The sequence below is a fragment of the Meriones unguiculatus genome (assembly GCF_030254825.1).
Source record: "Meriones unguiculatus strain TT.TT164.6M chromosome X unlocalized genomic scaffold, Bangor_MerUng_6.1 ChrX_unordered_Scaffold_30, whole genome shotgun sequence".
Classification (NCBI taxonomy): Eukaryota; Metazoa; Chordata; class Mammalia; order Rodentia; family Muridae; genus Meriones; species Meriones unguiculatus.
In genome coordinates, this window is record NW_026843706.1 from 12,097,568 (window position 1) to 12,109,537 (window position 11,970).

At 42.3% G+C, this 11,970-nt stretch overlaps 1 long non-coding RNA gene across 1 annotated transcript; it reads left to right on the forward strand.

The window, feature by feature from the left end:
• The first annotated feature begins 1,054 nt into the window (after positions 1-1,054).
• On the forward strand, positions 1,055-3,033 carry LOC132651463 (uncharacterized). The gene is made up of 3 exons (XR_009589111.1): positions 1,055-1,202; positions 1,377-1,451; positions 2,961-3,033. It is a non-coding gene; the product is annotated as an uncharacterized LOC132651463 (long non-coding RNA).
• Positions 3,034-11,970: the final 8,937 nt, after the last annotated feature.

Sequence of the window (11,970 nt, forward strand, 5' to 3'; positions counted from 1 at the left end):
GCCTTCGGGGATAACAGTGGGATCTTGAGGGGAAAGGGTTCAGATTTATCTGTGTTGGGAAATTTAAAAGACTCATTTCTACCTGGTAGTGAGAGGGCAGTGGAGGAAAGGGTTCCGGATGGTTGCGGGTTTGAAGAGAGCTGGTTTTGAGAGTGAAGTGTAGAAAAGATCTTAAAGACCTCCCCGGCAGGTTCCTTGTTTCCAACTGGCGTCCTCAGTGGACATCTGGCTCCTGTTTATGTGCAGACATGGGCCTGGCCACATCTGAAATGCCTGTCTGGAGGGGATGGGGGGGGGGCATGGGCCCCTTCACCAACCAGCAGCTTCTGCATCCATATCCCACAGGAGCCAGTTTAAAGCCACTTCCTTCTGGGTGTATATGCCTTTCCAGCCAGTCAGAGAGGTGTGTACTGGGAGGTGGGGGATAGATAGGGGTGACCAGCCATTCTTTAAGAAGAAGTAGGCTCCAGGGGCAGGAGAGTATCCTGGGTGGATGACTTGCTATTGGGGAACTCTGTTATGATGGTCACCAGTTGGGACAGGGATCAGAGAGGAGCCTTAGCTCATGTGGTAGCCCAGTGGCAGCACAAAAAGGCATGTCCAAGGCAAACCTGTGGCGTGATACCAGGAGCTTCACTTCCAAATGGGACTGGACAAGGTTCCAGATGACGAGGCTAAGGACAGGCCATGAGGGTTGCCGGATTTGGAGGGTTAAGTGGGACAGCATGTGAGCTGGGAGCCTTGGCCTCAGTGACTATGTAGGCACCAGTGACTTCCCAGGTCCCAACCAGATACCAGCTTTAGGTACCTTGTTTTAAAGGAGGCAGGGCCCAGGATTTTCTGTCCATGGGTTGGGAATGCAGCAAAGCTTCCTGATCTTCATAAGTAATTGGTCATGGAGCTCAGGTTCAGATAAAGGAATGGGACAAATCAGGGTACTGGTGACATCCTCTTGGCCTCTCTTTGCTCCAGCACAAGGGTCAGGACTTCTTCCCACTCACTGAGGAGTCCTTTTCCCTGTTCCCAGTGCTGTGTTGTACTTCCTTCCAGTATCTCTAGTTCCAGGAGTCCTATCTATCCCAAGAAGATTTTGACCATGTCAAGCAGAGAAATGGAGGCCACCGACAGTGCTGGCATGCACCCAAGGCAGGATCCAACTGTTGCATCAGATGACACCCTGAATATAGATGCAATCACTGCAGGTAAAAAAAAAAAATAAATAGAAAAACTAAACAAATCAAGCAAACAACTACAACAGCCAAAACCAGATGTGTTCCTGTAGGGCATTGTCCTTCCCAGGGGACTTCCTAAAATGTTTTGGAGGTGGAACCCTGTTGTGCTTGTTTTTAAACTCTTCCTTGTTTCGGTGTGTTGAGGCCTGCAGTGGACCAGCCCAGCCGAGGCCCTACAAGTGGGGAAACATCAGGCGTTTGGACATAAGGAAGGCACAGGTAAGGCTGATTGACAGACAGACCCACACACCAGGCAGTGTTTTGAATCAGCTGCGCTTTACTGAAGTCAAGCCAACACTTTTATAGTGAATACTTACAGAAGCACCTGAAGTTGACATATTTCCCGGAACATTTACAAAGTTTATATTTAAACTGAAAGGCAATGTGGTAAAAGGCAGTGTCTACAAAAAATCTTGGCCTAAAAGCCTTTCAAGCAGAGCAAACATAGAAGTAGTGAGTATTGCTGCTAATTTAGTGAGTAGAGGGCCAGGGGCTGTTAAACTTGTGGTTTGTTTACATAGTTTATTGTTTTTAGCTAGGGGCTGTTAATAGTCCTCCAAGCTAAGTTAGCTAAAGATTTACAATCCTCCCTAGATATAAGCACCAGGAGGAATTCCTCCCGTTTGTCTTGCTAAGGGTTTACAATCTTCCTTAGAGATAAGATGCTTGAGCTAGCCTGTCCGTAGAACTCCTAGTATATTTTAAAACTTTCTGACCTCCTATGTTTACCTATCTTCTTTCTGCCTCACCATAAACACCTGTGTAAAGCTCTTACTCTTTTATTACCTACAATGTTTGGATTTTCCACAAGCAATTTCTGATACTGAATCTGACTCATTACTTTTTCTAAGATTTTACTTCTCTCTTACTCTATTCTTGCTAAAGCTTTTAATAATCTATCAGAAATGTGTTTCCTTGAGTAGTTAATTGTGCTGTTCCAAGAGAAACAGCAAGAAGCTCATTAATCCAATTTTGCATCTGAGAAAACAGGATTTTCAGAGCACATCTCTTTGGCTTAGATGGCCAGAGGAAACATTTTTTTTTGCCAGTGACTTCCAGGAAGCTGATTCCCATAGGAAACGTATCTCCCATCTGGCAGCATAATTTTATGCTTACATAGCACATTTTTATGCTCACACAGTTGACTCTGGAGTTACTATGGCAGAGGCCTCTACCTCCCTCCCTCACAGCAACTTTTTAACTCTGGGTAAGAGAGAGAAGGCTAGTGGGGATAGGGGATGCAGACCCCTTTACTACTCCTGGCTGTTTAGAGTCAATGGACTATGCTAAATCTCTGTCAGTAGCAAAAGAGGCAAGCAGTCTCCTCCATCTGTCTTCTCCAAACTGCTGTGCCATGAAGCATCTCTCCTGTGCCTCTTTAAGTCACTATACCATCTGTGGTCTCTCCAAGCTGCCAGGCTTTCTCTTTCTGGGCTCTAGTGTTTATAGCCCTCAGATCACTGGTCCATGCCCCTGTCTGTGCTGCCTGAGGCAGGCTGTTTCCAGCTGACAAAGACCATGCCCTGTAGGCGGCAAATATCACCTGTGGAAAAACTAAACTCCCACTCTTGGGATTAAAACAAAAAGGTGTTTACATAACATAACTGAGATTTTAAAGAAACCAAAAGTTCCACTACAGTATGTGGGGCTGAACCCATGGATCTCAAGCTCCTGTAGGTCTGAGGTTGGAGCTCTGCCTCCCAGTAACGAAGCTATAATCATTGGCAGGTGAGTGCAGTGGTGGACCTGAGGATGGATCCACAACCTGGAGCCTGCCAGAACCCAGGAACATTTCCAGAGGTGGGTATCTTGAGTTCAGACCTCATGTTTCCCCCAACGTGGGGTTTCCTCCCGTCAGGGAGACCCAGTCTGTGGTATTTTGGGTTCCACAGTTCAGTCTGTGCTGGTGAGTAGAGCAAACAGGCTTAGGTGAGTGGCTCCACGTTGTTGACTGGGCTCCTGATGAAACCTGGGAACTTTTACAGAGAACATTTTGGCTGAGGGCAGGTGTTCCTCTGAGTGCCCTGAGTTCAGACCTAATGTTTCCCTCAGCATGGGGTTTCCTGCCAACAGGGATTCTTAGTCTCTGGTGCCCACAGTTTGGACTGGAAGGATGAGTTGGGTTCCCAGGCAGGTCTCTGGACTGGTGGCTGAATGCCTGTCTTAGCCTGGGACATTCCCAAGATTTGAATGGGTGACCTGAGGTCGGTCCAGATTGCTTTCTTCACCATGGGGTTTTCTCTCAACTGGAAACCCCAGTCTGTGTTGTTTTGGGGCCCACAGTTAAGTCTGGGATAGTGATCAGAGCATACAGGTGTGTGGCTCTGGGCTGGAGACCAAGCCCCTGCCAGGTCCCAGGAACTCTTCCCAGGTTTAGCAGGGTGATCTCAGAAGGGACCTGATTGCTTCCCACACAATGGGTTTTTCTTTTTTTTCACCTGGGACACATGATGGCTGGTGTTTTAGGGCCCAACGTTGGTAGCTATGCAGTCACTGCTGTCCTAAACATCACACACAGAGACCTATCAGTGCCACTATCTTGGATAACTAGGATGCATCGCTTTTTATCATCACATTTTTGCTTCACTCATTTGTAATCTAGTTCAGCTATTGTTAGTGTAGTGTGTGGGACAGGAAGTGTGTGAGTCATGAGTGCCATCTGCTCTTAAATAGGAGCCCAATGTGTAAGGTGCAAAATAAATAGCAAGTAAAGTAGAAAGGTAAGGTCAGCACTGCTACTCTCTGTGACCATTTTGATCAGACTGAGTTCTGCTTTAAACTGCTGTCAGATGTCAGTCACATTAACTGTTTGAAGACATTATAATTAAACATTACTAAAGAACCGGCTGGGAGCATGCCAGTATTTTCTCTTGAAGAGTCAAATCCAGAAAGTAACCTGACCTCAGGATAGGGATGTACCCTGGTGGGAGAGCACTTGCCTAGTATGCTCAGGGCTCTGGGTTCCGTCCCCAATACAACAGACTTTTCCATAAACCAATGTCTTTTTTTTTTTTACTTTAAATTATTCAGGATCTTTATCTTATTAAATTTGTCTAAAAGCCTCAATGGCTGCAATAATTACAGTATTTTCATCTCACTGTGCAGTAATCTCTGTCCCTTTGGAGATTTTGTAAATGGACTATGTTTGTGTTTTGTAGAAAGCATCCCAGCAGTCCCTCTGAACTTGTCTTGGAACTGAAGCATACCTAGTCCATTGATTAAGTTTATACTTTATAAGTGACGTCTCATAAAGAAATTACACAGTGATTTGGCACCTTTTTTGTTAAGTCCCCTCCAATTTGTTTGGTATGTAATATATAGACACTACAGTCCAACTATCTAATTTCACATGAAGATCATAATCCCTGAAATCCTTGACTGAAAGAAAGGAGGCAGGTAATCTTTCCATTGGCAGATTATTTCCATCTTTTGATAACAAGTGGCTTCCCAGCACCGTTGAGGGAACATTATGGTCATGCTTATGTGATTGTTTTTCAATACAGGACCCCTTAAGATCTTTCTTAAGGAAAACAGAGAAAGAATCAAAACGATCATCAACGAGACTTTCCAAACCATGCAGAAGAAAGTTGAGGATGTTCTCAAAGTCCAGGGTGAACTAAGGTAAGGTTGCTTCTTGGTGCTTTGATGCCATACATGATGACAGTTGATTAGTAAGTCAGGATAGCAAGGGGTTGAGGAATATCTGTGACCCCCACTGGCTAGATGCTCTGTATGGAATGTTAGTAAAAACAATAAATCTTCTTTTCTAGCTCTAGGATCAATGAAGTGACTTACTCTCAGCCAAGGCGGAAGAGGTACTGTTAGTGTAAGACCACACAGTGCATGTCACATTCCTTTTCGCTGTCAGGATGTTTTAGATGCCCTTTCCCCATTCCTCCATTGAGAGAGTTAGTGAGGACAAATCAGTCATGCTTTGAATGCACTATCTTCATGTTGTGAAGGAATCTCACACACAGTATACACTGTTGTCTTTTACAGGCAGAAACTTTATGAACAATATTCTCTTCAGATTACGAATTTGAATTGGAAGTTAAACGTGGATGCAGGTCAAGTCAAGAAACAGGCAGAAAAGCTCTCTGTGAGTATCAGGCTTAGCTTTGAAGGAGTCCATTGTGTCAGCATCAGCAAGTCAGGAGGTAGAGGGATCGGATATGAACTTAAGGAGTGTGGTGGCTGTGGTCAGGAGAGACTGGCCATACTTATCATTCCCACTTTGCTTTCTTTTCTGGGGAGAGATGTAGGCCTTAGTTTTTCAAATACAATTTCATTTGTTAGTACCTTAAAGCTTATGTCTTCCTTCCGAACCCCATCCCGTGTAGGGGAAAGGAAAATGCTTTATAGGTCTCTTTACTTCTTCCTTCTGGGTAGGGTCACAGGATTCTTTTGGGGGCAACACCAGTATCAGTTGTCAAGAAATCCAGATATCCAGGTAACCAGCAACCAGCAAGGGCAGGGAGCAGTCCTCCTCCAAGCCACCATGCCTTCTTCCTCTTGGCTACCATGTTTAGAACCTTCAAAGTCCTCAGAATTCAACTAATTCCAGCTGGCAAAGACCATTCTGTGCATGAGATAATTAACGTGTATGAACAAAGTAAAATCCCCCACTTGAGATTATAAGAATAACATGTTTACATATCTTAAACAAAAATATCTACAACAGACAGAGGACAAGGTCAGTGATTGGTTAGGAGCCAGCATGGGGGTGGATTTAGGGGCTGAGCAGGCACAGCCTGGAAATTGCAGGAGAAAGTATAGGGTTGCATCATGAGAGGGAGTCCTTCATGATCCATGATGTGACTACACCAAGGAGCAGGAGGCCCAACCTAGCCTTCTGACACAGTGATCAGGGATGCAGCATGGGGGTGGTCAGTGTGGCTGTGGCAGAGCAGGTAGATACTGATCTTTCAGTGGCTGGAGTTGAGAACAGCCCAGTCCCAGAAGCAAAGAGGGAAAGGCCTCATGCCATGATTGACACGTGAAGGTGACTGATTCGCCTTTAGCCTGGAGAGGAGAATGAGGTTTGGTGGAGAGGTACTGGCTTCTGAACAGTGTGGGCTCTGGAGCCTCTCTCCTCCTGGTGGTAGGTGGAGCTGCCCTCCTGAAGATTCTGATTTCCAAATGTGGGGAAGCAGAGCCTGGAGTTCTGGGGAAGATGGAGGTCCTCTTCTGTCCAGTAGTTTTAAGCATGTCCTCTGGCATGCCACCATGTGGAAGGCAATCACAGTCCAGGTATTTGGCAGATATGCTAACTCAGGAAACATTTTACCTCTGTGCCTTGGCAGTAGCAGTAGAGATACCTGAAGGCCCCATCCCACAGAACTGTTTCAGAAGTTTCTTTTCGATGTGTATTCTTACAATGGTCCATGAGATTTTCTGAAGTTGGTCTTAAAGAATCCATCCCTCTTAAGCATGGCAATATTGACTGTACTCTTTTTTTTAATTTTCTTAATGGTATTTTTCTTATTAGTTACATTTCGTTAACTCTTCATTCCAGCTGTATCCCGCTCCCTCATTCTCTCCCCAATCCCACCCTCCCTCCGTCATCACCTCCCTGCCCCTTTCCAAGTCCACTGATAGGCGAGGACCTCCTCCCCTTTCATCTGACCCTGTTTTATCAGGTATCTTCAGGAATGGCTGCAATGTCCTCCTCTGTGGCCTAACAGTACTGCTCCTCCCTTGGGGGGTAGCGAGGTCAAAGAGCCTGCCATTGAGTTCCTGTTAGAAATAGTCCTTGTTCTCTTTACTATGGGAAACCAATTGGTTACTGAACTTCCATGGGTCATATCCGAGCAAAGGTTCTAGGTTATATCCATTCATGGTCTTTGGTTGAGTGTCAGTCTCAGAAGAGACCATGTGCCCAGATATATTTGGTTCTTGTGGAACTCCTATCCTTTCCACATCATACTAACTCCCCTTCTTTCCTACGATTCCCTATACTCTGCCGAAGGTTTGGTTATGAGTCTTAGTATCTGCTTTGAAACACTGCTAGGTAGAGTCTTTCAGATGTTTTCTGCGGTAGACTCCTGTCATACATTCAATGCACATCCCATTTGTCTTTCTAAATGAGGATTGATCATCTTACCCTGTGTCCACTTTCTTGATTATCTTCTTTAGGTGTATAGATTTCATTATGTTTATCATATCTTGTAGGTCTACCTAAGCGAGTATATACCATGTTTGTCTTCCTCCTTCTGGGATAATTCACTCAGAATGATCTTTTCTAGATCCCACTATTTGCCTGCAAATTTCATGATTTCCTCCTTTTTGATTGCTGAGTAGTATTCCATTGTGTAAAAATACCACAATTTCTGTATCCATTCCTCAATTGAAGGACATCTAGGTTGTTTCCAGGTTCTGGCTATTACAAATAAAGCTGCTACAAACATGGTTGAGCAAATGTCCTTGTTGTGTGCTTGAGCAAATTTTGGGTATATACCTAGCAGTGGTATAGCTGGGTCTTGAGGAAACACTATTCCTAATTGTCTGAGAAAGCTCCAGATTGACTTCCATAGTGGTTGACTTTCCATCTTCTGATATCTTTTTCAATTTATTTCTTTAGAGACTTGAAGTTTTTCTCAAATAGGTCTTTCACTTGCTTGGTTAGTGTCACCCCAAGGTACTTTATGTTATTAGAGGCTATTGAGAAGGATGTTGTTTCCCTAATTTCTTTTTCAGCCCTTTTGTCTTTGGTATACAGGAGGGCTTCTGATTTTTTGAGTTGATTTTGTATCCGGCCACTTTGCTGAAGGTGTTTATCAGCTGAAGGAGTTGTCTGGTTGAATTTTTGGGGTCGCTCATGTAGACTATCATATCATCTGCAAATAGTGACACTTTGACCTCTTCCTCTCTGATATGTATCCCCTTGATCTTCTTTAGTTGTCTTATTGCTCTGGCTAGGACTTCAAGTACTATGTTGAAGAGATATGGATAGAGTGGACAGTTTTCTTGTCCCTGATTTCAGTGGGATTGATTTAAGTTTCTTTCCATTTAGTTTGATGTTGTCTATAGGCTTGCTGTATATTGCCTTTAGTATGTTTAAGTATGTGCGTTGTATCCTTGATCTCTCCAAGACATTAAACATGAATGGGTGTTGGACTTTGTCAAATGCTTTTTGGCATCTAAGGAGATGATCATGTGGTTTTTCTCCTTCAGTTTGTTTATGTGGTAGATTACATTGATGGATTTTTGTATGTTGAACCATCCTTGCATGCCTGGGATGAAGCCTACTTGGTCATGGTGGATGATATCTTTGATGTGTTCTTGGATTCCGGTTTGCAAGTATTTTATTGAGTATTTTTGCGTCAATGTTCATAAGAGACATAGGTCTGCAGTTCTCTCTTTTTTTTTTTTTGTTGGGTCTTTTTGTGTTTTAGGTATCAAGGTGATTGTCGCTTCATAGAATGAGTTTGGTAATGTTCCTTCTGTTTCTATTTTGTGGAATAGTTTGAGGAGAATTGGTGTTAGCACTTCTTTGAAGGTCTGGTAGAATTCTGCGCTGAAACCATTTGGCCCAGGGCATTTTGGAGGGGAGACTGTGAATGACTGCTTCAATTTCCTTGGGGGATATAGTGCTATTCAGTCTTTCTACCTGATCTTGACTTAATGTTGGTAGATGGAATCTATCAAGAAAATTGTCCATTTCATTTAGATTTTCAAATTTTGTCACATATAGGCTTTTGTAGTATGACCTAATGATTGTTTGGATTTCCTCAGTGTCTGTAGTTATGTCCCCATTTTCATTTCTGATTTTGCTGATTTGGATAGATTCTCTCTGCTTTTTAGTTAGTTTGGCTAAGGGTTTGTCTATCTTGTTGATTTTCTCAAATAACCAGCTTTTTGTTTCATTGATTCTTTGAATAGTTTTATTTGTTTCTAATTGATTGATTTCAGCCCTGAGTTTGATTATTTCCAGCCGTCTGCTCCTCTTGGGTGTATCTGCTTTTTTTTTTTTTTTCCTAGGGTTTTCAGTTGGGCCATTAAGTTACTTGTATGTGATGTTACAAATTTCTTCTTGAAGTCACTTAGTGTCATAAATTTTCCTCTGAGCACTGCTTTCAGTGTGTCCCATAAATTTGTGTATGTTGTGCCTTCATTTTCATTGAATTCTAGGAAGTCTTTAATTTCTTTATTTCTTCCTTTGTCCAGCTGTCATTGAGTAGCAAGTTGTTCAGTTTCCATGTGCATGTTGGCTTTTTGTCATTTCCGTTGTTGTTGATGTCCAGCTTTAGTCCATGGTGGTCCAATAGAATACAAGGGATTATTTCAATCTTTTTATATCTGTGAGGCTTGCTTTGTGACCAACTATATAGTCTATTTTGGAGAAGGTTCCATGAGGTACTGAAAAGAAGGTATACTCTTTTGAGTTTAGGTGGAAAGATCTGTAGACATCTGTTAGGTCCATTTGATTTAGGGACTCTGTAAGTGCTTTTATTTCCCTGTTTGGTTTCTGTCTAGTTGATCTGTCCCTTGGTGAGAGTGGGGTGATATGTATCCCACTATTAAGGTATTAGGATCAATGTGTGATTCAAGCTTTAATAATGGTTCATTTATGAATATAGGTGCTCTTGTATTTGGGGCATAGATGTTCAGAATTGTGATGTCCTCTTGGTGGATTTTTCCTTTGATGAGAATGTAGTGCCCCTCTACGTCTTTTTTGATTAGTTTTGGTTGAAAATCTATTTTATTAGATATTAGGATAGCCACTCCTGTTTGTTTTGAGGGTCCATTTTCTTGAAAAACTGTTTTCCAGCCTTTTACTCTGAGGCAGTGATTGTCTTTGTTGCGTAGGTGTGTTTCTTGGATGCAGCAGAATGTTGGATCCTGTTTCTGCTCCCATTCTGTTAGTCTGTGTCTTTTTATTGGAGAGTTGAGTCCATTGATCTTGATAGATAATAATGACCATTGAATGTTATTTCCTATTATTGTGGAGCTGGCAATGTTACTGTGATTCATTGCTTGTTTTCTTTTGATTTTTGTTGGAAATTATCTTTAACCTATGTTTTCTTGGGTATAGTTGTTTTCATTGGATTGGAATTTTCCTTCTGTTATCTTCTGTAGGGCTGGTTTGCTGTTCAAATATTGCTTAAATTTAGTTTTGTCGTGGAATATTTTATTTTCTCCACCTATGTTGATTGAAAGCTTTGCTGGGTATAGTAGTCTAGGCTGGCATCTGTGGTCCCTTACAGCCTGTATGACATCTGCCCAGGCCCTTCTGGCTTTCATAGTTTCAGATGAGAAGTCCAGTGTGATTCTGATAGGTCTACCTTTATATGTTACTTGGCCTTTTTCTATTGTTGCTTTTAGTATCTTTTCTTTGTTCTGTAGATTAAGTGTTTTGACTATGATGTGGCGTGAGGAGTTTCTTTTCCGGTCTAGTCTATTTGGTGTTCTGTAGGCCTCTTGTATGTTTGTGGACATCTCTTTCTTTAGGTTGGGGAAATTTTCTTCTATGATTTTCTTGAAAATATTTTCTAGACATTGGAGCCTGGAATCCTCTTCTTTGTCTATTCCTATTATTCTTAGATTTTGCCTTTTCATGGCGTCCTTGATTTCTTGGATGTCTTGTGTTTGGGATTTTTCCGATTTTACTTTTGCTTTGAGAGTAGTATCAATTTCTGCGAGTGTATCTTCAGCACCCCAGATTCTCTCTTCCATTTCTTGTATTCTATTAGTGATGCTTACCTTTGTGGTTCCTTCTCTTTTCTCTAAGTTCTTCAGTTCCAGGGTTTTTTCGGTTTGTGTTTTTTTTATTTATTCTATTTCTGTTTTCATGTCTTGCAACAATTCCTTCATCTGTTTGAATATGGATTCCTGTGTTTCCATGATGGTCTCTATCTTTTTGTTTGTTTCCTCTCTTAGTGCCACTACTCTTGCCTCCATTCTTTTGGCTATATTTGCCTGTGTTTCTTTAAGAGCTTTGTTCACTTCGTTTTTCTTTGTTTCCATTGGGAGGCCAAATCTTTTAGAGATTTATTTGTTTCCTCTTTAACTGTTTGAATCTGTATGACTATTTCTCTGAGAGATTTGTTGGTTTCCTCTTTTTTTTTTTTTTTTTTTTTTTTTTTTTTGACAAGGAAAGGTTTATTTGGTGCTTATTGTTCCAGAGGGTTAAGACTCCATCACCATCAAAGGAAAAATTCATGGCAACAGGTGGGTATGGCAGCTGGAGCAACTGAGAGCATACATCTTAAACCACAAACAGGAAGCAGAGAGCAAACAGGGAATGGCTCATGATTTCTTTTATTTTTTTTTAATTTTATTTTTTTTTCTTATCAGTTACACTTTATTAACTCGGTATGCCAGCTGTATCCTGCTCCCTCATTCCCTCCCAATCCCACCCTCCCTCCCTCATCTCCACCATGCCCCTTTCCAAGTCCACTGATAGGGCGGACCTCCTCCCCATTCATCTGATCCTGTTTTATCAGGTATCTTCAGGACTGGCCGCAAAGTCCTCCTCTGTGGCCTAACAGGATTGCTCCTCCCTTGGAGAGTGGGGAGGACCAAGAGCCAGCCATTGAGTTCTTGTTAGAAATAGTCCTTGTTCCCCTTACTATGGGAAATAATTGGTTACTGAGCTACCATGGGCTACATCCAAGCAGAGGTTCTAGGTTTCCTCTTTATGTGCCTCAAATAACTGGATAATCATAGCTTTAAAATCGTTTTCTTGTGTTTCTGATAAGTTGGAGTGTCCAATTATTTTGGGAGTTCCCGGTGAAGC